The 27,052-nt window shown below is 47.5% G+C and overlaps 1 long non-coding RNA gene across 1 annotated transcript in view; it reads right to left on the reverse strand.

Moving 5' to 3' along the window:
• Window positions 1–203: 203 nt before the first annotated feature.
• Window positions 204–27,052, reverse strand: part of LOC123584114 — a 139,744-nt gene continuing 112,895 nt past the window's right edge. The window contains exon 5 of the long non-coding RNA XR_006705168.1: window positions 204–1,181. This is a non-coding gene — a long non-coding RNA (uncharacterized LOC123584114). The remainder of the gene's footprint in view (window positions 1,182–27,052) is intronic.

Raw genomic sequence — 27,052 nt, forward strand, 5'->3', positions numbered from 1 at the left:
ACAAGGAAATAGTACACTATGAGAGAATGATGGCAGATATAAGAGATGATAAGTTCAGATCCCCAAGAAATTCAGGTAAAGAGACTATAGGCACAACCCCGTGAATATCCTAAAATCTACTCAATTGTACTCTTTAAAAAGGTGAATTTCATGGCATGTGAATTATATCTCAATAAAGCTGTTATTCAAGAAAAGGGCCACAGTGTGGAGACTATCATATACATAGGTTTAAAATGACTAAAATCACATTATCTTCCTGTGGGGATTATTTAAGAATTAGAGAAAATGTATAATTGGCACAAAATAAGCACCCAGTAAGTAGTATCAGTTATGATTATTCAGTGCTTATGAATTTATCCTCATTTCCACCTTTCCTAAGCTCCTTATCATCTATCAAAATGTACCTGTGCAGTGTCCCCATTCTTTTAGAGCCTTAGCACCACATTCTCTCAATTCTAAGACACCAACAATTATAACACATGCCATCAATTCCATAAAAGTTTTCTTAACTAAAGCAATATATCAAATGCACTTATCTCTTCTAAGTTGCATTCTAATTCTGGAAATATTAAGATGAGAAAAACACATTTAAATTTATAGTACTTGATAAAGTTATTTGTGGTAATGTGATAATGGATGCCACTGAGCAGCTGACATAATGTTTTTTGGCTCTAAATCCTACATCATCGAAAGACTGGCAGCCAGAGGCTGGCAATGTTAGAGGCTGGAGCATGACATGAGTGTCGCGGCCGTGATGTTTGTCCCCAAGGCAGTGGAGCCCACAGGCCTGAAGCAGAAAGGGAGACAACTCAACAAGGGAAATTGTTTTTGTAGCACATAGGCTGCATTGGCTCAGTCTTCATCTTCCTATCAAGGACGTGATACTTACTCAGTGTTTGGTGTCATCGCCTACATGGGGCCTCTCCTGCCTCCTGGGTCTCGGTTTCCCAAGCTATACGACTCTATTAAGGAACAGGACTCTATTTTCCAATGGACCACAACAAGTAGAGGCTTATTCGGCTCAAAGCTCAGCAGGATTGAGTTCTCTTTCTTCCTCACCCCTCTTTGTTCTTCCCTGTGAGAGGGGATAAAGTCTTCAACAGAGAGTATTGTGGCCAAGGACAGTGCCCAATCTGAAGGTTTCAAGGATCCACTACTGGCCAGGACCACAAAGCTGGGACCTGTAAGGAGGGAAGAAGGGAAAAGAAGTAAAGGGGCAGGGAGACAAGGAAAGAAAGGATTTGCAGGTGCCCATACATGGCTGATTTTGACCACCCCGAAAGATCATATAATGGTGGTGATTTAACAATGGGATTTAATGATGCATAAAATGCTATCACAGAAGTAAATGTGAAATTCAACCTCCCTTCACCCATGATGATGGAGCAAGAAAGCTTGGGTCATCAAGACAAAGGGTCTCATATATATGCCAATGTCTCTTAAACTTTGGCATATATGTGAATCACCTGAGGAGCTTGTCAAAAGGCAGATTCCGACTGAGGAGGTCTGGGGTGGCACCTGAGATTCTGCATTCCTAACAAGTGCCCAGGTGATGCCAATGCTACTGGTCTCTGAACCATACTTTAGTTGGCCAATATTCTACCATATTGGACTGGACCAATATTCATTCATTCAGTCAGTTATTCAACAAATACTTGTTGAGCACCTACTACAGGCCACACAATGAATATTCCAAGTGCTGGAGATACCAAATAGGAAAGACCAAACAGAACATAGAGCTTACATTCTAAATGACAATATGGGATGAATTAATGATGGAAGCTTGTGTGTGGTGCAATGTAGAAATGAAGATGTAACAAAACCACATTTCTCATGTGACAATTTATCTTGCCAACCCAAACTCTAATCTTTGTTCATTGAAGGAGAGGGCAGGAAGCAGTGGGAGAAGAGAGGGGATCCTGGCCACTCAGAAGTGTTTCTTAAACTCTCTGGTCTTCAGGTTCTTTTAAAGAGGAGCTGATGCTAACTTTACACTATCATCGTGAGGCACTTGATATATGGCGGCTGCTATCATTTTATTATTACCGGCCAAAGTGTGAAAATGCAGCTGCTGGAGTCTGTGTCTCCCTGCACCCCCACCTGGAGTTCTCCATCCTCCCCCACCACCCTTGCCTCCTGGAGCCACAAGGCTACCCTGATGAGCTGTGCAGCTTACTGTGAAATGCGTTGCATTTTCTCCCCAGCTGCCTCCTGATTGCAGTATTTACTTTTAATCTCCTGTGCCTCAATGCCCGATAAAAACTTTGTCACATTAGATGGTGACAGATGGGGGAAAGAAGGGGGGTAGCCCTGTGAGGGAGCATCGGGGGCTGCGCAACAATCCTTCACCACGCCAATTACGTCCTTCGGTGCTCCCCGGCATGGGCACCCATGTCAACGCAGAGGGAAATGGAAAAGCATAAATAAAGACAAAACCAGGCTCGGCGAGGCTTTAATCTGCAGAATAACATTTCTCATTTGTGTGAAATATCACTGGATCCTCTCCCTATGCTCCGGGAGGCACACATGATTGCACACGCACACACCCTGAGGGAGACAGGGGTTCCCAGCCCCCTGTGGGGAGTGTTAACTATGTGCCACAAGGCTTGGAGCTGGGTTAACCCATCCCATGTTCCCAACTGGGCTGTCAGGAATGCTTGCTCCTTCCAGTAGGCATTCGAGGGGAAGAAGGGAGACAGAAACTGGCAGAGAGGGGAATGTAAATGGTTAAGAAATTATCAGACTGGTGATCAGAATCAGTTCTGTTTTCACAATAGTGGGATGATTCTTAACTGTGATGGTGCTTAACACTTTCCAAACCTCTTCTTTCACAGGTAAACTTCTTGATCCTCAACAATGCTGTGAAGCAATTAAAAACACACCCTCCTAAGTTTTCAAAACATGTCTGTTTTCTCTCTCTCTCTCTCTGTGTGGAGGTGTGGACTAACTTCCTGGTTGCCCTAGGGCTGGGGGTGAGAAACGGAGGGTTCCTCCTGGGCCCCTCTTTGTTCTCCATAACCTGGTGTGTGCGTGAGAAGGGAGAGACAGAGACAGAGACAGAGACAGAGACAGAGATGACAGCCCAGCTGACTATTTAGCTAGAAGACAAGTCCTCAAGTAAATTGGGGTGACTCCATAATATTATTCTTAATGAACTACATATTTCTATGTTAACAAAACTACCCACAGTTTCCTCTCATGTAGGCTCAAGTTTTCTCAGATAATCCTTTTCTTGCCTTCATAAGATCCTGAGTTCAAAGGCCCCTCCAGGATTGGGACTTGAGTCCACATGTATGGGGTCCACATGGAGATTCCAGATAAACAACACCCATGCGGTGTTTCTGAAAGTGTGACTGGAAGATGTGCAACACAAGAAGCTGGGGTACTTGCTCAAAATTCAGGTTCCTGCGGCTTCTGTGAGAAGCGTTCCTCTTTCTCAATGGTGGTCTTCGCGCCAAAGTCCAAGAACTGGGTCCCACTGGTTCCAGTTTTTCTGGCTTGAGTCCTGTGCTGCCCAGAACCAGCCATATGGCCGGAGGTGGGGGCAGGGCTGGAACCCTCTGTCAGGCGAGACAACCGGACAAGGGTGTTTTCCAAGAGAAACTGACAGCCATGAGAGACAGATTTTGAGTCCACAAAGGAAGCTTTTTCCAAAACGACAGCTGACCAGTATCTGATAAGCTCTGGGCTAAGGAGTGAGCTCCTGGTTCCTGGGAGTCCTCGAGCAGACACCGGCTGACCAGGAATCAGGTTTGCTGCAGGGATCTAAGGAGCTGGAATAAATGAGGGCCCTGCACTAGTCCTGTATGGCTGCTGTAACCAGTGACCACAAGCTTTGTGGCGTCGAACAACACGGACATATTATTTTACAGTTCCGTAGGTTAGAGACCTAACGTGAGATGCACCAGCCTAAAATCCAGGTGTCAGCAGACTGTGGTCCTTTCTGGAGGCTCCGGGGAGGATCTGCTGCCTCGCTTTCCCCCTTATTGAGGCCACTTGCATCCCTTGACCTGTGGTCCCCTCCATCTTCAAAGACAGCATGGCCAGCTGAGTCCATTCCCCGTCACCTCTCTCTGACCTTCTCTTCTGCCTCCGGCTTCCACGTGGAAGGATCCTTGTGATCATATTGGGCCATTCTGGATAATCCAGGACAATCTTCCTATTTTAAGGTCAGCGACCTTCATTTCATCTACAGCTTTAGTTCTGTTTTGCAACGTACTGTAACAGAGTCCCAGGTTCAGGGGATGAGGATGGGGACATCTTTGAGGGGCGTTATTCTGTTTACCCTCGGACCTCCACTCCCTTCCTGGCCAGGGATTCAGTGGTCCTATAACTGATTGGATCACAGGGTCTTTTCGAGCAGGGCAGAGACTGCGACCCAACCGGGTACAACAGTAACACCCTTCAGATGTGCCCCCCGGCCCCCCAGAGCACAGCACATGTGATTGTTTGCTTTGAAACCAGAAGGCAGGTTACACAGTAATTACCTCTTTGTCTATTAGCAGCAATTACACTCAAGTCAGTAGGAGGTCCAGGATGACTGTGGACGCGAGCTCTTTCTCAGGAAATGCTATTAACTGTAACTAAAAAGTTGTTATACAGCACTTGAAATTATAGTGTCACCTGCCTTAAAAGATCCCTGCCATCTCCCAGAGAGGGGAGAGTGAGGCAGCAGGTGGGTCGTGGGGAAGAGCCTTCTCCCCCTGAATCCTCACGATCCCGTGAAAGTTGGAACGATCTGGGCCTTGGTAGTGCCCAAAGGTGGCAATCTGTAAGAACAGCTATTCGTTGCTCCTTCCTGGGTGACAGGTATAGAGCTGGGGCTTTATGCACCCCAGAGCCAAGTTCCTGAGTGACGCTCACTCCTCAGGGCCTTCCAAGGCTGAGAGGAACACCGAATCCGTGTTTCAAGGATGGAGGTGCTGAGGCCTCCAGGGATGGGGCTAAGCGGTCCAAGTGGGAGTTGGGAAAGGTGTTCTGGCCTCAGCCTGCCAGAACCATCCCAAGCCAGCCTCATGTCCTTGGCAAATGCACGGAATAAGAAACAGCACCGAGCAGGGGAACTGCCAGAGAGAAGCTTGTTTCTAAAGCATGCAGTTTGGAGAAGAGGGAGGCTGGCTGGTGGCCACAGCCAGGATGTGGAGGGGCTTCGCCTCTTATGTTTAAGAGTTTACTCTAGGGGCGCCTGGGTGGCGCAGTCGGTTAAGCGTCCGACTTCAGCCAGGTCACGATCTCGCGGTCCGTGAGTTCGAGCCCCGCGTCAGGCTCTGGGCTGACGGCTCAGAGCCTGGAGCCTGTTTCCGATTCTGTGTCTCCCTCTCTCTGTGACCCTCCCCTGTTCATGCTGTGTCTCTCTCTGTCCCAAAAATAAATAAACATTGAAAAAAAAAAATTAAAAAAAAAAAAAAAAAAAAAGAGTTTACTCTATGGGGCGCCTGGGTGGCGCAGTCGGTTAAGCGTCCGACTTCAGCCAGGTCATGATCTCGCGGTCCGTGAGTTCGAGCCCCGCGTCAGGCTCTGGGCTGATGGCTCAGAGCCTGGAGCCTGTTTCCGATTCTGTGTCTCCCTCTCTCTCTGCCCCTCCGCCGTTCATGCTCTGTCTCTCTCTGTCCCAAAAATAAATAAACGTTGAAAAAAAAAATTAAAAAAAAAAAAAAAGAGTTTACTCTGTCGTCATCAGGAACCAGTGAAGGGATGGGTAGGGACACGGTTTTACTCTTTAGACAGATCTTTACTCTTTACTCTTTAGACAGATCTTTCTGTTGGCTGTATAGATAAGGGGCCAGCAAACTTTTCTGGGAAAGGACTAGATAGTAAATATTTTAGGCTTTGCCGGCCATCTGCTCTCTGTCACAATCACGGAACTCTACTGTTGTGTAAAAACAGCCAAGACCCGATGTAACTGAAGGAGCATGGCTCTGTTCTGATAAAACTTTATTTACAAAAGCAGGCTGCGGGCCAGATTTTCCCCACAGGCCATGGTTTGTCAACCCCTGGTCTAGATGATGGATTTGGAGAGCATGTGTATTCTATGTTCCTGTAACTCATGTGGATTCCCATCCGTTGCTCTTTTATTCATTGGCGTATTTAAATGGATCATTGGACTGGTGCAAATGACAATTAACAGTGATAGCAATTTATCATATTAATATAAGTTTTATAGTTTGCAGAGTTCTTTCATATAAGCTATTTCACATGATCTGTCCATAATGTGGGCACATAAAGACTCAGAGATGTTAAGTGACTTGCTCAGAGTTGCACAGCTCATAAGCAGTTTGTTTCTGTTGAAGAGCAGTTTTGCCAAGGGTAGCATATCACAGCTCCATGCTTTCCTTAAGAAACTGTGACACTTGATTGAGCAGTTCATTCTTTGGAGATGTCGTAGGATGGCAGGAAGTCCTACCCAGTTTCTAAATTCCAGAAAGCAGACTAGAGAGCAAGGGTGGGTCTCAGGCATGGGGCTGGGCTACACAGTGGGGAAGGTCTTCGGGATTGTGGCTAGGCCTCCTCTCTCTCTCTCTCTCTCTCTCTCTCTCTCTCTCTGCACCAAGCCAAGAGGATGATTGCTCTCAGGAGGATGACAGCTGTATCCAGAAATTCAGTTCCTGGAACGTGGCTTCAGAAAGACGATGTTGATTGACATGGGCCAGGCTAAAGGAATATGGAGTCGAATAAACATACAGAGGAGGGGGTTGCAAACCATTTCCTGGAGTGGCAGGAAGCCTGGCATTTCAGGCCCAAATTCAAGACAATATTAAATGAATCCCCTTTCTCCTGCCCCTCTGCATGTTAGGAACCCAGTTCATGATAACGGCTCTTTGTGTATGAGGGGTAAGTGTTGGTTATTCCAGTGACTGGGTTTCCACATTGGCATTTCGTGGGTGTGTCCAGGGAGACTGGCGTCCAAAAACACACAGGGTAACCCTGCACAACAAAGACTGTCTCCTGTCCCATGTGAATTTTGGACATTCCACTGGATATCCATGTATGTGAAAAACCTGATTTGAGTGATCTGAGTCTGGACCTAACGGTGTCTTACATGTAACACATAAAGCAATTTTTTGCAAAGTTTTAATATCACCAAATTTTCCAGCAGTTCATTTCTTGTCTATCAAGGTGAAACTAGACTTTGTTTTGTTCAGGACCTTGCCAAGAATTGCTCACCGTTTCAGAAAATGAAATCACAAAATGGGAACACCACTCATAGCATTTTGCTTGTCTGGAAGGATGTATCTGTCTGTATTTGAAGCTGTCAAATTCACAGTGAATCTACAAATAGGTGCAAGCATCCAACTTCTTTTTAAAACTTTTAGCTCATATTTTGAAATACGTATGGACTCAAAATAAGCTGCAAAAATAGTACAGAGAAGTGTCATATACCCATCACCCAGCCTCTCCCAATGGAAACATCTTACCTAACTATATAGTTCATTATCAAAATCAGAAAACTGATTGGCACGATATGATTAGACTGTAGACCTGACTCAGATATCTCCACCTGACTCTTCCTTTATGTTGGCTTATGCCATTGATTAGGTTAAAATATAAATGGTTTTGTTATAAATTATTTGGATTTTATTTTTTCTTTATATTACACCTAAAGTCACTTTATTTTTTACATAAGTCACATATTTTTTTTACATAAATGACTTTTATCTCTTCCTTACATTACACTTGGACTCATGATGTTATAGTTTAATTATGCATTTAAGTAGGTTATATTATTTATGGATTTCCTGTTAGAGTGGTAAAGGAAGCAGTAAAATATGTGGTAGAAGACAGGGGTAGGGGGTGAAGAACTGATCGGGTCAATGTCAAAACTGGCGCCCTAACCATCCCCGTGCTCTTGCCTTACGCTGCTGGGTCCCTGCTTGGGTGGTAGGCATCTTTGTCCAAAAGTATTTTAAGACCTTTGCTTCTACCTTTTTTTTTTTTAACGTGTATTTATTTTTGAGATAGAGAGACAGAGAGCGAGCAGGGGAGGGACAGAGAGAGAGGGAGACACAGAACCTGAAGCAGGCTCCAGGCTCTGAGCTGTTAGCACAGAGCCCAATGTGGGGCTTGAACTCATGAACCGTGAGATCATGATTTGAGCCAAAGTCAGCCGCTTAACTGACTGAGACACCCACGTGCCCCTGCCACTCCCTTTCTGCCTAAGTCAGCTCAGGCTGCTGGAACAAATACCATAGGTTGGGTGGCTTAAATGACAGATATTTATTTCTCACAGTTCTGGAAGCTGGAAGTCCAAATTCCGGGTGCTGGTTCGGGTTCCGATGAGGGCCCTCTTCCTGGCCTCCTCACTGTGTCTTCACGTGGAGACAAGCAAGAGCTCCAGTCTCTTCCTTTTCTTATAAGGACACTAATCCCATTATGGGGCCTCACTCTCATGATCTCATCTCAACCTAATTAATTACCCCTAGAGGCCCCGCCTCCAAATACCATCATACTGGGGATTAGGGCTTCAACATATGAGTTTGGGGAGGGACAAAAACATTCAGTCCATAGCACATTCATACCTTGGTTTAACCTGTTCAGGAAGCAGAAGAGCCACATGAATTGTAAGACAACGTGGCAGGTCTTGTGGAGAACACAGAAACGGATGAAGTATGGCTCCTGTCCTCCAGGAATTCACATCCTTGCTGGCATGTGCAAAGACCTGCTCCCTCCCATCCTCAAAATCCGGAGATCAAAATGCAGTAGCATTACCAGCAACGGGTAGCACTTCTCTGGCTCTCCTCTCCACCCATTGTTGGCCAAAGTCCATTCTGGAGGTTTCTGGGAGTTCCCAGTAGGTATGTCTTATGGTCTCATCAACAAGCCCTCTAGCCAGCAGGGAACGCCTTTCCGCCCCCCCCTCCCCAAGCCTGATACATCCCAGGTACTGTGGAAGCACTCACCCTCACATCACTGACCCTGTGGCTGCTAGGAGGGCGCCACTTGGGCATAGAACCCACCTTTACAGAGCTGGTGTTGGTGGCAGGCAACACCCAGGCCTCTCCAAAGCACCCTTCCTGCACCAGGAGCTCCCACAACTGCTATTGCCGACACATCCTGCACCAGAGGTCCCTTCCTGCTGTGGGCGCTGCTGACACACCGCCCTGGGGACTCCCACGTGCTGGAGCCCCCCCCCCCACCCCTGCTGCACAGAGGAGGAGGAAGAATTCCCTTCTTAGCTTCCACCCAGCCCACCTGACCCCCAACAGTGCTGGCCCGTGCTCCCAGTCGTTCAAGGAGATTTGGAGTAACAACAGCTAGAGTCAGAACACCTGCTTTCAGGTCCCAGCTCTGGTATTTACTCTGTGACCTTGGGCAAGAAACTTAAGTTCTGAGCCTCAGTTTACATGTGAGCAACACAAAGTAAGACAATAATAACTATCTCATAGGTTTCTTAAAAAGACGAATACCAGTCAGACTTCAACAAGCACTATTCTAAGAGATTTCATCCTCACAACCACTATCATCATCCCCTTTTCACAGATGGGGAAACTAAGGCACCCAGTAACTAACTTCAACTGCCAGAGGCCACACAGCTAATAAATGGCACAGCCAGGCCTCGTAGTTCCAGAGGACACGTGCTTAACCTCTGTGCCACATCGGCCCTCACAGGGAGCCCTGTTCTAAGTGCCTTGCTTGAAAGAACTCACTTCATCCTCACATAATCCTAGGACCTAAGAACTCTTAGTATACCCATTTTACAGAGGCAGCAAATGAGGCAAAGAGAGAGTAAGCAAGGAGGACGTGTGAGACAGTGCACTTCAAGTGTGTGGCACTAATCACATGTTAGCTTACTGTTCCCAGAATTCGAATATGCGAATGTGGTTAGTACGTCAGGAGTGACTTGGAACACCATCAAGTTTTTATTCATTGACATTTTTCAGGGTCCCATGGAGTCAAAATGCCTTTGTGTGAAGCCCAGTCTTCACCAAGTGCTGCCAGGAGCATGACCTTTTTGAAATTCCATTTCCACATCAATTATGTAGGTAAAGCAATGCCTTGCCGCTCAAAGTGTGGTCTGTGGACCAGCGATGGCATCACCTGAAAGCTGGAGGGAGATGAAGAATCTCACTGCTCAGAACTGCTGAGTGGGTTGCCTTTTAGTTTTCTCTTTGCTGTGCAGAAGCTTTTTATCTTGATGAGGTCCCGTAGTTCAGTTTGCTTTTATTTCCCTTGCCTTCGGAGACGTGTCAGGTAAGAACGACCCAGCAATAGCACTACTAGGAATTTATCCAAAGGACACAGGAGTGCTGATTCATGGGGGCACCTGCACCCCAATGTGTATGGCAGTGCTTTCAACAACAGCCAAAGTATGGAAAGAGTCCAAATGTCCATCAAGTGATGAACGGATAAAGAAGATGTGGTTTATGTGCACAATGGAATACTACTTGGCAACGAGAAAGAATGAAATCCTGCCATTTGCAACGACATGGATGGAACTGGAGGGTATTATGCTAAGTGAAGTAAGTCAGTCAGAGAAAGACAGATATCATATGTTTTCACTCATATGTGGAAGTTGAGAAACTTAACAGAAGACCATGGGGGAAGGGAAAGAAAATAAAATAATTACAGAGAGGGGGGCAAACCGTAAGAGCCTCTTAAATACAGTGAACAAACTAAGGGTTGATGAGGGGGTGGGGGAGAGGGGAAAATGGGTGATGGGCATGGAGGAGGGCACTTGTTGGGATGAGCACCGGGTGTTGCATGTAAGTGATGAGTCACAGGAATCTACTCCCGAAGTCAAGAGCACACTGTATCCATTGTATATAAAAGAACCGCTAATTGGGCAACTTATTTTACCAAGAGTCCCGGGGATTCGTGTGCATTGTCACACTAGTCCCATTGCGCTTAGGAGGGTGGTGATAATGATGAATCTCAAATATTTAGATGGGGTACCAGATGCTTAACAGAAAATAATAACTGACTTTGTCTATGCACTCACCATGTGCTAAACCCTTAACGTGTTATCCCATATAATTTGTATAATGTCTTATGAGATGGTTTTTATGATCTCTTTTTTTTGCAAATTAGGAAACCAAGGCACAGGAAGGTTATGTGGTTGGAACAAAGTGATAGGTAGAAACAGGTGCCTCCTGAGTCTGCAATATCAACCACAAGTCTGGATGTTTCCAAAGCATTGTCATTAGGTCTCCTAATAATGCTGCCATAATGTCATAATAATCACTTCTACTAATTGAATCCCTTCTAGGTGTCAGGGAGTGGGCTCTGTGCATTACACATGTTATCTATGTCTCAACAGTCCTAAGAAGAAACAATTTCTATCCCTACCATAAAACCAAACCACGGAGACCAGAGAGGTTAAGTAACTTGCCCACAGTTGCACAGCCAGAAAGTGGTTGAGTCAGGTTTCCAACCAAGCAGTCCCACTTCAAAGCCCAGGGACTCCACCCACACATCACGCTGTCTCAACTGCCCTTCCCATTTCAGATTGTGTTTTCATCATAATCTCCTAAAATCTGCCCCCACACCCAGGCAACAGGGTCCCTTATCCCTCTCGCTGTGACTCTTCTCTAGCCGTGCTCCTCCCTATGGGACAAGGAGTCCTGGAGCCAAGCCCGTGCCCCTCAGTAGACCATATTCTGCATCCTCCCAATTCCTGGTCACTTGGAATTCTGCCTAAGTGGCTTCCTGTGTCTATATGGGCCCTCTTCGTGGGTCCACGCCCGGGGCGGGGGGGGGGGGGGTCGAGCTACCACCGTGCTCACGCTGGCCTGCTGCAAGGTCAAGAGGCAGCTGTGTGGCACAGAGGGTCACAGCGCCGGGCGGAGGCTGGGATGTCCTGTGGGAAAAGGAGTGGGAGAGCCACAGGTTGGGGACTGTCCACCGTCCACTCCTGTTCCAGCCCACGCAGGTGAGGGGTGGGCCTCGTCTTAGCTTGGCCTCCAGGTGTGCCTGCTTCTAGCTCTATCTACACTTTGGTCTGAAGTTCCTGGTTTAGGAGCACTTGGACTTAAGCTCCTCTTGGCCGCCACCCCCAGGGCCCACACCAGGTGCTCTGCCCTCTGTAAGCACGTTGAGCCAACAAGGAGCCAGCCGAGGGGTCTTGTTGATTTAGCTCCGGCTTCAATCCCAGTGGATGGGCCAATGGGCAGAGACCCACTGAGGCCTGTTGTCAGCCCTCCGGAGGCCCTTCCTAGGCGGGAGTGGGGCGGGGGGGGGGGGGGGGGACAGCTTGTCAGGACGCATGAACAATGCGGGGGGGGGGGCAGGCGTCGGGTGGGGGGGGCGCTCAGAAAGATTATCTCACAGTTCAAACTCGTTAATGAAAGAAATAAATTAACCAAGCTCATTTTTCAGGGAATTCTTGTGTAAACTGGAAATTTTCCAGTCTGTGAGCCCCGTGCCAGGGCCTCCCATAAATCAGAGCAAGCAGGCTGTCTGCGTGGCAGACGGGGAACGGGCCGAGGGGGAGAGCAGCCAAACGGAGGGGAAGCAAGCCGCTGGCCGGGCAGCTGGGCCGGGAGGACCATGCTCTCGGGGCGCCTTCTCCCTCCACAAAGCACCAGGAAAGGAAAAAGGGAAAGAAAGAGCAGCATGCCCCCAACCTGGGAGAGGCCCCCGAAACAGGTCATTTTTTAATTGAATACGATATTAATTACCGCGTGCACCATTAACGGTTTGTGGGATTTGACTAATTAATGTAATAGTTTTTGAGTCACGCTCATTAAATATGAAAATTACGCTGGTGAAAGGTATTGGTTTCATTATTAATCTTGTATGGACAGGATGGGGGCAGGGGCCGGCAGAAGGGACGGACCCCTGCCTGTCTCTTCTGGCCGGGAAGAGCTGTATTGGGGTTCGGCAGTTGAGGGGAGCGTGTGAGGGGGTGGGGTTAGAGGAGGAAGGGAAGAGGGGTCTGAGGGAACGTGACAAGTAAACTCATCGGGCATAAGCCAGTGTGACCACCAGGACTCTGGACACCAGATCTCCAATTTCCTTTCTATCCTGGACCTGTCCCGGTGGGAACTCTCTTAGATTCATCATTCACTCATTCACTCATTCATTCATTCATTCATTCATTCATTCATTCATTCACGTACAGTGCAGCAGGCACTCGTGACTGGCTATCTGATACAACGCCTATCTGTAGCCCCTCATTCCTAGCCTGACGCCACCTCCGAGGCTGACAAAAAGGGAAACACATAGATTCCCAACCTCCTTTGCAGCTAAGAATGGTCATGTGACACCGTTGTGCCAATAAGATTTAAGGGGCAAGACTGAGAAGACAGTTACTGCTAATGGCACTGTGGCAGCTGTTTGTAGAACATGAGGGGAAAGCCAAGGGTTGTGCAAAATGCTGATGCTGTGGAGACACTGAAACTCCCTCCTTCCCATCATCTCCCAGACTCCTTGATTTGGGGGGATGGGGATAACCCTTTAGGTCTCTAAAACTGGAAAGTTGTTTTTTCTTTTATTTGCATCTAAAAGCATCCCCCTCCCCCCCCCCCCCCGCCCCGGGCACCTGAGTGGCTCAGTTGGTTAAGCATCCCAACTCTTGCTCAGGTCCTGATCTCACAGGTTTGTGAGTTCAGGCCCTGCCTCGGGCTCTGTGCTGACAGCTCAGAGCCTGGAGCCTGCTTCAGATTCTGTGTCTCCCTCTCTCTCTGCCCCTCCCTCCTCCACTCATGTTCTGTCTCTCTCTCTCTCAAAAATAAAACATTTCAAAAAATTAAAAAATAAAAGGGTCCCTAATAAACACACATGATAAAGGCATTAAGCCAGGTGCTGTGAGAAATACAAGCTTATAATTTAGTCACAGGGAAACAGTAAAAAGCTGGAAAATTTTAAAACACCTACCATCTAAGGCAGCCAATGCTAAGTACCAGCCGGGTGGCTTCCAAGGGTTGCTCTTCAGCTGGGGGAGTCCCATAGAGGCTTATGGTTACAGCTGGGGAGCATCCTGACCCACCGTGCCCGTGACATGCTGTTCTCAAATATTTCAATCATCACCCATGGATACAGCAGCCTGAGGTGTTCAAAGAAAGATCCACGGGGTTGTCCAGGAAGGCTTTGTGGTCACAGGGGTGGAGGGAGGGGGGTGGGGGAGTAGCTGACTTGAGATTAATAGGATGGACGGGATTTCCAAAGGCAGAAATGGGAGAGGGGAGGAGAGGAAGTATCTCCGTGGGTAGGTAAGGAAGTGGCAGCAAGCCAGGCCCAGGGGTGAGAACGGGAAGGTCTGTTTCCAGAGATTAAAAGTAGCCCCAGTAGGTTACAGCGGAGGGAAGAGAGTGGGGTCCCTGCTGTTTTCCCTGCTGCGCCCCCTCCCTACCTGTGTGGGTAGGCTGCATTATTGTGATTAAGTTACAGAAACGCCAGTGGTTAAAGACAACCTCGGGCACAGGGTGACTGATAAACTGTGTTCTTCCTGCTTAGCACAGGATTTAACACAAAAATAACCGGCACTCAATAAATATTAATGGGATAATCAGGCAGAAATCAGGGTAGTAGAAATAAAAACAATTACCATTTAATGAGAACGTGCTATGTGCTCGCCACTGTCTTAGCTACTTTATGTGTGTTGTTTCCTTTGATTTAACCAGAGATTTGAGTTCCAAATTTAACTGTGTCCTCCCTAACTCTGTAGTCTCAAGCAAGTTTGCTGACCCCTTTGAACATCAGTTTCCTCGATAGCAAAATGGTGAGAATAACACCCAATCAATATATTTACTGTGGTGAGTAATAATACTACCACCGAGAATAGTGATATTTGTTGAGCATGTGCTGTATGTCTGATACTGTGCTCAGCATTTATTGCCCACTATCTCATTTATTCCTTATGATAGGCCTATGAGGTAGGCCTAATCTGCCTATTATAGACAAATAACATCAGGCTCAGAGAGGTTAAGTAACTTGTCCAAGGCCACACAGCTGGTCACAGGAGAGTGCCAGAAAAGCTGATTCGTGCGGTGGGTGCTGTGGGGAGATACAAGCAAAGAGAAGACGTGGTTCCTTTCCCTGAAATGCTTAGCAGGTGGCCAGCGAACCTCAAAGGTAGCAGCAGCCAACACACAGGGTCAACAACCTGGAGGGTCAGCTGTACAGTGCCTCAGAGGACATGGCCAGGGAATGATGGGCCACCCCTGGGTGGGGCAGGCGCAGAACCCAAGCCAGGCAGGACCGGAACAGGCCTAGAGCAGTGCTGTCTGCAACACCTGCTCCACTCCCTCCTTTCCCACAGCCGCACTGAACTGCCAGGGCATCAACTCCTTCCCCAGTGAATGTTAGCTGTGCTTTGGGCTGCAGGTGCCTGAAAAAAACCCTGAACTTACAGTGGCTGTGTTCATTTCCTGTGACTGCGGTCACAAACTACCACAAGCTTAGTGGCTTACAGTAGCAGTCCCAAATGGGTCTTATCACACTAGACTCAAGGTGTCACAAGGCCATGTTGCCGTCTGAAGGTTCTAGAAGAGAGCCCATTTCTTGCCTTTTTCAGCTGCTAGAGGCTGCCTGCATTCCCTGAGCACATTCCTTGGAAGGTCTCACGGCCCCTTTCCCTCTTTAAAGCCGGCAACAGCCAGTCACGTCTTTATCACACAGAATCACTCTGACACTCACTCTTCTGCCTCTCTTCTACAGTTTAAGGAACCTGGTGATTACCGATGGCTAATTTTATGTGCCAGCTTGACCAGGCTATGATGCCCATTCTTTGGTCAAACACCAGTGTAGATGTTGCTGGGAAGTACTTTTTAGATGTGATTAACATTTAAATCAATAGACTGACTAAAGCAGATTTACTCTCCATAATGTGGGTGGGCCTCATCCAATCAGTTGAAGGCATTAAGAGCAAAGACTGAGATTTCTCAAAGAAGCAGCAAATTCTGCCTCAAGATCACAATATGGAGCCCTGCCTGAGTTTATAGCCTGCAGATTCTGCATTCAAGACTGCAGTATCTACTTTTCCCAGAATTTCCAGCCAACTGGCCTACTCAATACATTTCAAACTTGTCAGCACCCACAGTCCCATGAGCCAGTTCCATATATATATATATATATATATATATATATATATATATATCTCCTATATGGTTCTGTTTCTCTGAAGAATGCTGACTGACACAATTACATTGGGCCCACCCAGATAATCCACAATAATCTCCCCATTTTAAAGTCAGCCATTAGCAGCCTTAATTCCACCTGCTACCTTTAGTCCCTATTGTTATGTGATTTAGCACACTCACAGGTTCTGGGATTAAGACACAAACCTATTTGGGGTGGGGGGTATTATTCTGCCTATGGTAACAACATAAAGAAATAGAGGCTTATTCTCCTACCATAATAAGGAGCCTGGAGGTGAGAGTTGGGGCTTGGGGGCAGCGCTTCATGATTCAGTCTCCTCATATCCTTCAATATATTGCTCTTGATCCTAAAGGTTGGCACCTCATGCCCACAAAATGGCTGCCTTGGCTCCCAACATTATATCCTAATACCACCGTGCCAAGCAGGAAAGAAGAGAATAGGCAGAAAAGCCCTTCCTTTTCATACAACAAGACAACAAACCTTCCTTGGAGCTTTCTACAAATTTCTCTTGTGTGCACCTGTGGGACCTGAGTTACATGGCCACCCTAGCTGGAAAAGACGCTGGGAGTGTGGGTATGTGGCTTTCTGTCCTGCTTTGGGTAGCCAGATTGCAACGTCTGCCACACACGTTCACACAGCTTTGCTGGGAAGAGCTGGGACTGAACACACGCCTGCCTCAGGCTGGGGGCCACTCCTGTCCTCCCTGGTCCTGCTGAAAGAAGCAGATCCTCTGCACGAAGCAGGGCAGCCTTGAGATAGAAGCGTGGCTCTCACTACCGTTTGAACTTGGGCACTGCCTTACCCGTGAAGAGGGGCTGCTCTGAGGATGAATAAAATTAAGCTGCAACTTACCTGCAACTGTCAGAGAAAGTTACTTTTACACGGAAATCTTGGCCTCAGTGGTGTTGGAGAGGAGTCGCAGGGGGAGACAGGAGACCCAGCCCTGGGGCTCCAGCCCCACATCCCAGAACCGGCAGCCCTCCATTCCCCAAATGCAGTCTCCACCCTGCAAGCTCTTTATTGGTTCTATTGATTATTCTAGTTAATTAATTAGTGTTTGCTGAGTGAAGGAGAGAGACCCATTTGGGCCAAATACTCTTTCAAGCTGCCAGCGGGCCTGGAGCAGGGCAGGGGGATCACAGTAGCAACACGGAAGGCAAAGCTCCCTCTGAGGAAAATCAAAGTCCCCTTCACTCTGGGCTCTCTCCTCCCAAGCACCGTGAAGGGAGCTGGGGACAAGGGCCTGTTAGCCACAGTGAGTGACTGCCGGCCCTGGGGAGGGGGCCGTGCCAGCTCCATTATGTTTATGGCCCTAGCTTGGCGGCTATGGCTCTGGGCTTGCTCCCTGGGTGAGCTCCGGGTGGCTGTGTGCCAGGTGGGGGCTGTCGGAGGCAGTGTCTGTAGGGGGGATGAGGGGAGAGAGGAGGGAGGAGAGAGGAGAGGGAGCAGGGCAGTGGGAGTGCATAAAAACTAAGCCCTGGCTGCAAGACTGCTTCTTTCATTTTAGAGAAAGGATTAAGGATTATTTTAAGGAAAGGAAGTTGTTGGAACAGAAGTAGAGGGGGAAACAGTACAATAGAAAGAGGGACAGGGGAAGACAGGAGGGACAGGATAGGAGACCAGGAAGTAACAAGGCTGGCCATGGCATAAGGAGGGGCAACAAGCCTCAGAGGTGGGGGAACTCGCGCAGATCTCCAAGAGCGGCTTTAGACTTGGCCTCTCTGACCCCAGGCCACAGGCTGTGGAGGTGAGAGTTAAAGATGGGGTTTCTGGGGACCTGAAATAAAGCAGGTCCCACTGACTGGCTCATACTGAGGGAAAGGGGCCCAGGCAGAAAGCCTGACTGGGCGGGGGTGGGCGGGGGTACTTGGTGCCCTGTTCTCTGATCTTGTGGCAGCACATGTCGTGTCTTGGGGAACTGGGCTGCCTCCCCTGCATCCCTGAGTTGTGGCATTGCCTAGAGGCTAAGCGTTAACCTTTTCCTTAAATCCTAATGCTTCAATTTCCTCTTACGGAAAATAAGGGTAATAATGGTTTTCATCTTACAGAGTTGCTCTGAGTATCCCACGAGGTGATGTATGTAATGTGCTTAGAACCAGTGTCAGTGCTCCATGAGGGTTAGCTGTTCGATAATCCTTTACTAACAAAATCCTCATATTGTTGAGGAGGGCCATGTGCCCAGTTTAAATACTACAGTTCCTAGCTTCCCTTGCAGTTGGGACAGCCCATGAGACAGATGTTAGAAAAAGTCATTGTGTGGGGTTTCCAGGAAATCTCTTGAAAAGGGGCTGACTCTTCTCGAAAACTCATCCTTTCCCCCTTTCTTTAAGCCAGAAAGGTGGGCATGATGATCTGAGCTGCAGCAGCCATTCTGCAGCCCTGAGGTCCCTTGAGGATGGAAACCATGCTCTAAGGGTGGTGGAGCAGAAAGTTAAGGGAGCCAAGGACATTGACCACATCCAGGGGCTGGACCTCCTATCTCCACGAGCTCTTTGCCTGAGAGAAAAATAAACCCCTTACTTGTTTAAACTACTGCTGCTTCAGGTTTCTGCTGATTACTGCCGAACAAACCCTACCTGACATGGATAAAAAAGTTAAATGGATTCCAGGAGAGTTAGAGACATGTGTACTATTAGATCCAAATCAGGTGACTGAGGAAGGTGGGGTATGGTGGGGGCACGTTTGAGGGATGTCAAGTAACCTGACGGGTCCCATGACCTGTCCCCTGGACTAGATTGTCTGTGAATCCAAGTCAGGTAGTGATTGTCTTAGTACTGTTCTCATCAAAGCAACGAGGACACAGACCTTCTAGAAACCAGGGAAGGATGTGGGCTCCTGGACATCGACATCCCATTGTCAGGAAGGGCGGGAAGTCCCCAGAAGATGCGTTTATCAGCATAAGGTCACACGGGCAGACACTGACGTCAGTCACCTGCCTGGCTCAATTCATGCTTCTGAGGATGGCAAATGTTTCTGGCCCACACAGGAACCCTCCAGAAAGCCTCAAAAGATCACTATCGGGTTGGGATGGGGTTGAAGGAGGGCCCCGGGATGACTCCTAGCTGCAGTTCTCCCCTGAGTCCGTGTCCAGCGGGGGCTCCAGGCCGGGAAGGAATAATGACCCTTGGGCTGCGGCCACCTTGCAGTGCAGTTCAGAGCAAGATTGGGGTTCTTGGCTCCTCCTGTGCTGGCCCTTCAGTTGGATAGTGGCTGCTTCTTGCAGGCAATGAGGAAGGACTATTTTCTTCTCGGGAGCAGAAGTGGGCTGCTTCCTGCATGGTTCTCCCAATCCCAGCTCTTTGAAATGGATGCGCAGAGAAGGGGCCAAGAGGCTGTTCCCTGAGAGGACTCGAGGACTCGACGGAGGTGCACTGAGAAGCTGCCACGCCCAGGTGTTTGAAGAAGGACACTGGTTAGAAAGAAGGTAGCACTGAGGTTCCTACTGATGGGCTGGGGCCTGAGGCCGAGGGGTAAGGAGAGGCGAACCCTGGGTGGTGGGCAGCAGGTCTCGCCTCCAGACCAGACACCGAGACTGGAGGCTCCAGCTCCGGGTGAGCGTGCGCAGAGGCTTGGCGGGCCTTCGGCTTCCATTGTGTTCTGCAGATCTCTGGTCTATGCCCACGCTTTCTCGTCAGTGAGTTTCTTCGTTGACGTTGAGTCAAGGGTGCTTGCGGATCCAGAAAAAGTCTCCGATTCTCAAGTGGAGCTCCGGAACTAAGGGGAGAGTGGGAACCCACCTCACAGAACCTGGGGCCCTCGGGATAAGGAATTCGCCTACGAGAGCAAAACAACGACGGTACACACCTGCAGAGAGCGCCGAGGAGGGATCAAAACCAAGGAGGCTCAGGATACAGCTCTAGACCAAACTTTGTCACAGGTATAGGATTGGGGGAGGGGGGGTACAGAGGGGTCAATGCCCAGGGGAGCCCCTGTGAGGCTATTTTTACACAGAAGAGCAACCTGTGAACTGTGAGAGCAGCTGTGACCTGTAGGGTGGCTACAGCCGCATGCAGCACAGTCAAGGTTTGACTCCTCACCAACACATGCTCCCCAAGTCTTTCACTCATTCATTTAGTCCTTCCTTTATTCAGTCCACAGTATCTTTGCTGCGCTGGGCACATAATAAATATTTCACTTTAAGCCATATCTGTTGCTTCCTCCAGGGCTCAATTCTAGATTCACTGTCTCCCTCCTATTGCTGGGAGACCCTTCTTCGGCTTGTTGGGGATCGCTGATTTTCTACTCAGGGATCTGAATGCGGAAGGCCCAAGGGCAGCAAAGAACTAGCTAGAGCTGGCCATCCACCTGGCTTCAAAGTCACAGATGCCACCCTGCCCTGGCCACCAAATCGTCATTGCATAAGAGGTCCATTTCTGCCATTTTTGTACAGGGTCCCAGAATTTCTGCTACACTGTCAGGATCTACTCAACTGTCTAAAGTTGATCCAGTGCTGTTAAGATCTTCATTCATTTAATATGTATTTTTTAAGTGCTACTCTCATACCAAGCACTTTACTGCCTGTAGCTTTCCCTCCTGGGACACAAGCACCAGAAAGCCCACAAGAATGGCTGTACTCCTAAGATATACACACACAGGCAAGGTCTGCAAAAGAAAAACAGAATGATGGCACCAAGATCAGCATAGGTTCGCATCTCCCTGAACTCTCCCAGAGAAACAGATGGAGGAGCAAGGATAGAAAGACAAAAGATCCATAGGCAACATCCACAACAAAATTGGTGAACAGAAATCCCATGAATCCCCAAATATGAGTGGGTGAGGCCAAGCCTCCAGCAACAGTAAGTCCTGTGTGGTATGAGCAACTGTGCCCGAGGTAGCAGAGACAAGGCCAAAATACTTCTGCCGGCCATGAGAATTAGACACCCTCCAAGCCACTGGCAGGTGCTGGCCTGAGTGACAGGCCAATGGAAAAAGAGCACCCAGGCTGGATGTAATCTTGACGGGCTCCAGAATGCCGGTGAGGGCGTGCTGGAGGGGTCTGGACCCGGAATGCCGGTGAGGGCATGCTGGAGAGGTCTGAAGCTCATAACTGTTGAAGCTAACACATGGGAGCTCCGTTCCAGATCAGAACCCCACGCAGAGGGACCGCTGGTTGGATACTTTCAACTGAGGAGGGCTGGGACAGTAGGAGCAAAGGAGAAAGAAAATCTAGAATCCTGTGCTGGCCAGTGTGGGAGCCCCTAGCCACATGTGGCTTCTGGCACGGAAGCTAATTAAAATTAAATTTTAATATTCAATTATTTTCTGGTATTCATCACATTCCAAATTCTTGATGCATGTGGCTAGTGATTTCCCATTGTACGGCTACTGTATTGGACAGTGTAGCCACAGAACTTATCCATCACCCTAGAGAGTTCTATAGGACAATGCTGGAGGTAAAGGTGTAGGAGGGAAGCAAAGAGCTCGGAAAGAAAACGGTCATGTTTTTTATCATTTTGATAAAACAATAACAGACGAGATCTTGAACAGAAAGCTAGAAAGCTCTCTTGCCTGTGTCCCCTTCCTAATAGTACAGGACACAAATCTCCCTTAAACAAGAGCCAAGAGGAAAGGATTAGAGTCACAACGGCAAAAGGCCAAGTCATTTACAAAGGAGAGAAAATCAAATTGTCATCAGACTTTCAACAGAAATGCTTTGTGCCCCCCCATATAAAGAATAGATCAGTATATTAAAGCAATTCCAGGAAAGTAAAAGTAACTGAAGGATGTTATATCCATAGAAACTTATAGCCAAGTACAGAAGTTGCAGACAAACTTGTGAACTGTCATGAAATCCCCATGAACCCCTCCTAAAGACTACCAAAAATGGACTAAGACAATTAAAATGATTGGAGCAACACTGACCAAGACTAGAGAGGAGCATTAGAAATGTAAATGTAGGGCCACCTGGGTGGCTCAGTTGGTTAAGCGTCCAACTTCGGCTCGGGTCATGATCTCACGGTTCATGGGTTTGAGCCCCGCATCGGGCTCTGTGCTGACAGCTCGGAGCCTGGAGCCTGCTTCAGATTCTGTGTCTCCCTCTCTCTCTGCCCCTTCCCTGCTCATGCTCTCTCTCTGTCTCTCAAAAATAAATGTAAGAAAAAAAATTTAGAAACGTAAATGTATTTAATACATAAACATATATATTTAATATAGAAATGTATTTTTAGGGGCGCCTGGGTGGCGCAGTCGGTTGAGCGTCCGACTTCAGCCAGGTCACGATCTCGCGGTCCGTGAGTTCGAGCCCCGCGTCGGGCTCTGGGCTGACGGCTCAGAGCCTGGAGCCTGTTTCCGATTCTGTGTCTCCCTCTCTCTCTGCCCCTCCCCCGTTCATGCTCTGTCTCTCTCTGTCCCAAAAATAAATAAACGTTAAAAAAAAAAATTAAAAAAAAAAAAAAAAGAAATGTATTTTTATGTTTATATGAATATACACATACAAACAGACATATATATATAATTCCAATTATATATATAATTCCAATTATATATACACACACACACATATATATATAATCCCAATTATGTATATATAATCCCAATTATATATATATAATCCCAAAAAAGGAGAGAATTTATGAAGAGTTATTTGAAATCCAAAATAGGCTTTCGGATTGCCTGATAGGTGTTAATCAGGAGTAAAAGGTTATTGTAAAGAATGAATAGTGGGTCAGTCTGCCTGCCTATATGTGACCTTGGCCATGTAACTTCTCTGATGCTCAATTATCCCAGCTTGGAGATGGGGGAATAAAACCTTCTTGTCTATCCTATAGGATATGAAGAAGTGGCCAGCATTCCATAAACATCAAATTGTAGTATTCTGAGACCTGGTAAAAACACTCCATTCTAGAAGTGAGGAGCCTGGGGGCGAGGGGTGGCAGGGTTAGCCAAGGTGTGTGAACGCAAGAAGGTGGGGACATAGTGGAGCTACTTAAGTCTTTTGCTTCTCTCTGGAAGAGGTGAGCTGTGGCCTCTCCCTAGGTGCGGGTGGGAAGCAGGAAGTAACCAGATTGCACCAGAAATTCAGGGCCACATGTTAGGGAAGTGAGCCCCCGCCCCCTTCAGGGACCTCCAAGGAAGTGTGTTGCTCTCGAAGAACAGGAAAGAAGGCAACGGGGGCCAGGGAGAGGGAGAGGAGAAAGGCAAAGTTGGAGGGCTGGAGACCAAGCCAGCAGGCTTTACAGCAGAGGCTAGAAAAGCTTGGCTGCAAGGGGAAAAAATCCAACAGAGGGGTAGTCCTTTGTTGAAGGGCATATTTAGGAGTTACAAGGTCAAGTAGCCCCCACAGGGACAGAGGAGCCAATTTAGCTTTGTGCTGATCTCAAAGAGACACCCCTTTTGCTTTCCTAGCAGGAAGGGACAGATGACCCTCATATGCAGTTAGCCACGTCACATTCGTAGAATGCACACCCAAGCCCTCCAGAGAAGGTTGGAAGCTGGGTTCCCACCCTCGGGGACCTGGCATATTCTGGAAACCTCTGGGGCTGAGCTGGTCCCTGACACTTGGTCAAATAAAGTTTGCCCATGGTCCCATCACTACTGCTGTGTCCCTGACTCCCTCTCCAAGGAACCCTGCTCTCCATTTGTCAATTTTAAGTGATAATTTCTATTCAATCTGATACATATTATAAGAATATAAACAAATGCCTCTCCCCCTATCGGCGCCATAATCACTTTCTTTTATAGCTATCATTTATTACGGGACGACAGATGGCCAGTTCGCAGAATTCCAAAGAGGCTACCCGCCGGCCAGTCACCTGGGAACATGGGCACATTTACATTTCTCCAAAACAGATGGGAAAGGGAGGGGAGAAGGAGGCAGATTCCTGTCAAAACTTTGGCGCTTTCCAAAATATGTTTCTTTTGCTTCTCCCTCTATCCCTTTGCTTTTCTCACAGATGGCATTCCTGTCCTGTCGCCCCTTCCAAACCTCCTCATACCCCCATTCATCCATTTCCCATCAGTGGCAACTGATACCACCAATATGGCGGCCTTGATAGGTGGAGACTGGTGGGCCCTTGGCAGGCCACCTTCTGGGGATTTTCAGGGCCTGCAGTTCAGTATTCCAGCATCCCCTCCTGGCTTGTTATTTGAGGCTGAAGTAGGAAGCCAGAAGACGGCAAGATGGGAGTCTGCTTCACCGAGGGCAGATGCTGGATATTGCCGTTTTCACAAAACTACAGAGCAGTGGGTCTCAGACCTGACAGTACATGAGATCATTTTTTAAAAAACATTAATGCCAGGGTTCCCACCCAGAATGATTAAGTCGGAAAGCCTGGGGGAAGGGCCCGGCAAGGTGTGCAGCTATGGCTGAGAACCCATTGCTGCAGAGTCAAAGGCAAAAGAGATTGTGGGAAATCAGGAAATGAAGAGGCCCTAGGGAGGAGAGGCTAATGTGTGCCCGGCATTACGAAAGTTGCAAAGTTAGAACTGGGTGATATAAGATCCCTGCTTGTGGCCCGGTGGGGTGAATGCAAGTTACTGATCACTACAATGGAGGAGGAGAGCCGTGGAAGAGGTGACATGGGAGAAAACCCACCAGTGAGGGCCTCAGGAACATCTTCCTATAAGAAGACGGCATCCCTAATGAAGAAAATAAAGGAAATAAGAGAATATCAAAAGCCCCCAATGTAGAGAATGATTTCTTATGACACAGGAGTGTAAACCATAAAGGAAATTATTGTTACATTTGCTTACATTAACATCAAGATTTTTTTGTTCACCAAAGGATACCATAATGAGAATGGAAAGATAAGAAGGCATTTGTAACACAGGTAATTGATAGAGGGTTAATATCCAGAATACAAAAAGAAGGTATGTAAATCAATAGGGAAAGAAACAAAAACAATAAAAATTGTCAACAGATGTGAAAAGGAAATACCCACTAGAGGAAATAAGGAATAGTCTATAAGCATAAGAGGGGGAAAAAAACCCTTTAGATCATTAGTAATCTGCAACATGCAAATTATAACCATACTGAGATACCATTTCACACATCCTAGATTGGCAAAAATCTGACTGTAACAACAGCAAGGATCATGAGGATGCTAGTGGGTGTGTGAACTGGCACAGCCACTGTGGAAAAGCCACTCAGCGATAACCACGAAGGCTGAACACACACACACTGTATTCGCAGCCTTCTATTCTCAGTACCTATCGTAAGCAACTTGTTCATGTGCCCTAGAGGTGCACACAGAAAGAATCTGTATAGCAATGCTGATCATAACAGCAAAAATTGCAAACAATCCAAATACTCCTTGACAGCAATAGGGTAAGTAAATGTGGGTGTGATCGGGCAATGGAAAACCACACAACCGTGAAGCTGGAGAAACTATAGCTACACACACCGACATGGACAACACCCAAAAGCATAATGTGCAGTGAAAACAGCAGATTGTGGAAGAATACATCGAACATGGTTCTGTATATATTTACCTACGTGTATACAGTTGAAAACACATATATCTAAACAACATATTGTTCAGGGATATAGGTAGATGTACCAAAACCGCAGATAAAGGCAAGAAATTGTCAACACAAACTTCTACAAGTTGGATGCCATGGACTGACGGTATCCCTCTCCCACCAAATGCTGTGTTGAAATCCTAACCCCCAATGTGATGCCATTAGGAGGCCTGGGGAGGGGGTTAGTTCATGAGGATGGAGGCCTCCTGAATGGGATTAGTGCTTTATAAAAGGGATCTCAGAAAGATGTCTCAACCCCTTCCACCAAATCTCCCAGGGCCTTGATCTAGGACTTCCCAAATTCCCAAACTGGGAGGAAACAATTTCTGTTGTTTAGAAGCCACCCAGCTTATTTATTTTTTATTAAGTTTATTTATTTATTTGGGGGCGGGGAGAGTACATGCAAGTGGAGGGGGGCAAAGAGAGAGGGAGAGAGAGAGAATCCCAAGCAGGCTCCGCACTGTCAACACAGAGCCCAGTGCAGGGCTTGAACCCACGAACCGCGAGATCATGACCTGAGCTGAAATCAAGAGCCAGATGCTCAACCAACTGAGCCACCCAGGCGCCCCTAGAAGCCACCCAGTTTATTATATTTTGTTATAGCAGCCAGAATGCACTAAGACAGTGGGAGTGCTCAGATGGCACTGGGAATGTCACACACACACACACACACACACACACACACAGATTTCAAAGATAACGGTGATTCTATATTTTAAACTGAGTAATGGGTACAGAGAAGTTCATTTTATTACTAGTCTTTAAATACTTTTATATGTTTGATATAGGAAGAAAATTCTAATGAAAACAAAGTGGGTATCGCCACGAAAAGCTCGTATTATAAATGTTATTCCTTATCCCAAAGTTTATCCAAGAAAGTGGCCCAGTCTGGCCTATTTTTCTTCCATGGGAAACAGCCTTTCCTCCTTAGCATATTGGAAGAGCTTACTGGACCCATATCAAACACTAAGTGGACAGTTTCCAGCTGAGAAGCAGGGCTCAGGGGTTTGGAAATGGCCCGTATCCTACAGGCCCCTCAATACCATCTCTGCATCGGTCAGAGAGTCAACAAGCACCCATCCTCTGAAAATCCCTAGACTAGGCCCCAGGGAGAATTGATGGCCAGCCCTCGTCCCAGTGCGTATTGCCATCTAATGATGAGGCAGGACAAATGACCAGTCAAAATAGCCATTAAAGTAAACTCTAATGAGTGACAAACATATGGTAGTCCGCTCATGTCAGGACGTGCGGTGGGGGTGGGGAGTGGAGGTGAGTACATCGGCTGATGGTCTGGAAGCTAGAAGAGGTCCTGGAGTCCTGGGATGATGACTCTGGCATTATGGACAACACTCTTATTTCCCTGGGCCTCAGCTTCCTCATTTGTCAAGTAAACACAATGCCCCTTCCAATTCTAGGCTTTTTTATCCTATGTATATTTGGGGCTAAATTCCCCCAAATACATATTAGCAAATTATCCATTTATACCTAGGCTGACAATTCGGTTCTCAAATTAATTGCATGCTTATTTGCATGACTTTGAGCACACAGAAAGTAAGGA

The sequence above is a fragment of the Leopardus geoffroyi genome, chromosome B3 (assembly GCF_018350155.1).
Source record: "Leopardus geoffroyi isolate Oge1 chromosome B3, O.geoffroyi_Oge1_pat1.0, whole genome shotgun sequence".
In the NCBI taxonomy this organism is placed as follows: domain Eukaryota; kingdom Metazoa; phylum Chordata; class Mammalia; order Carnivora; family Felidae; genus Leopardus; species Leopardus geoffroyi.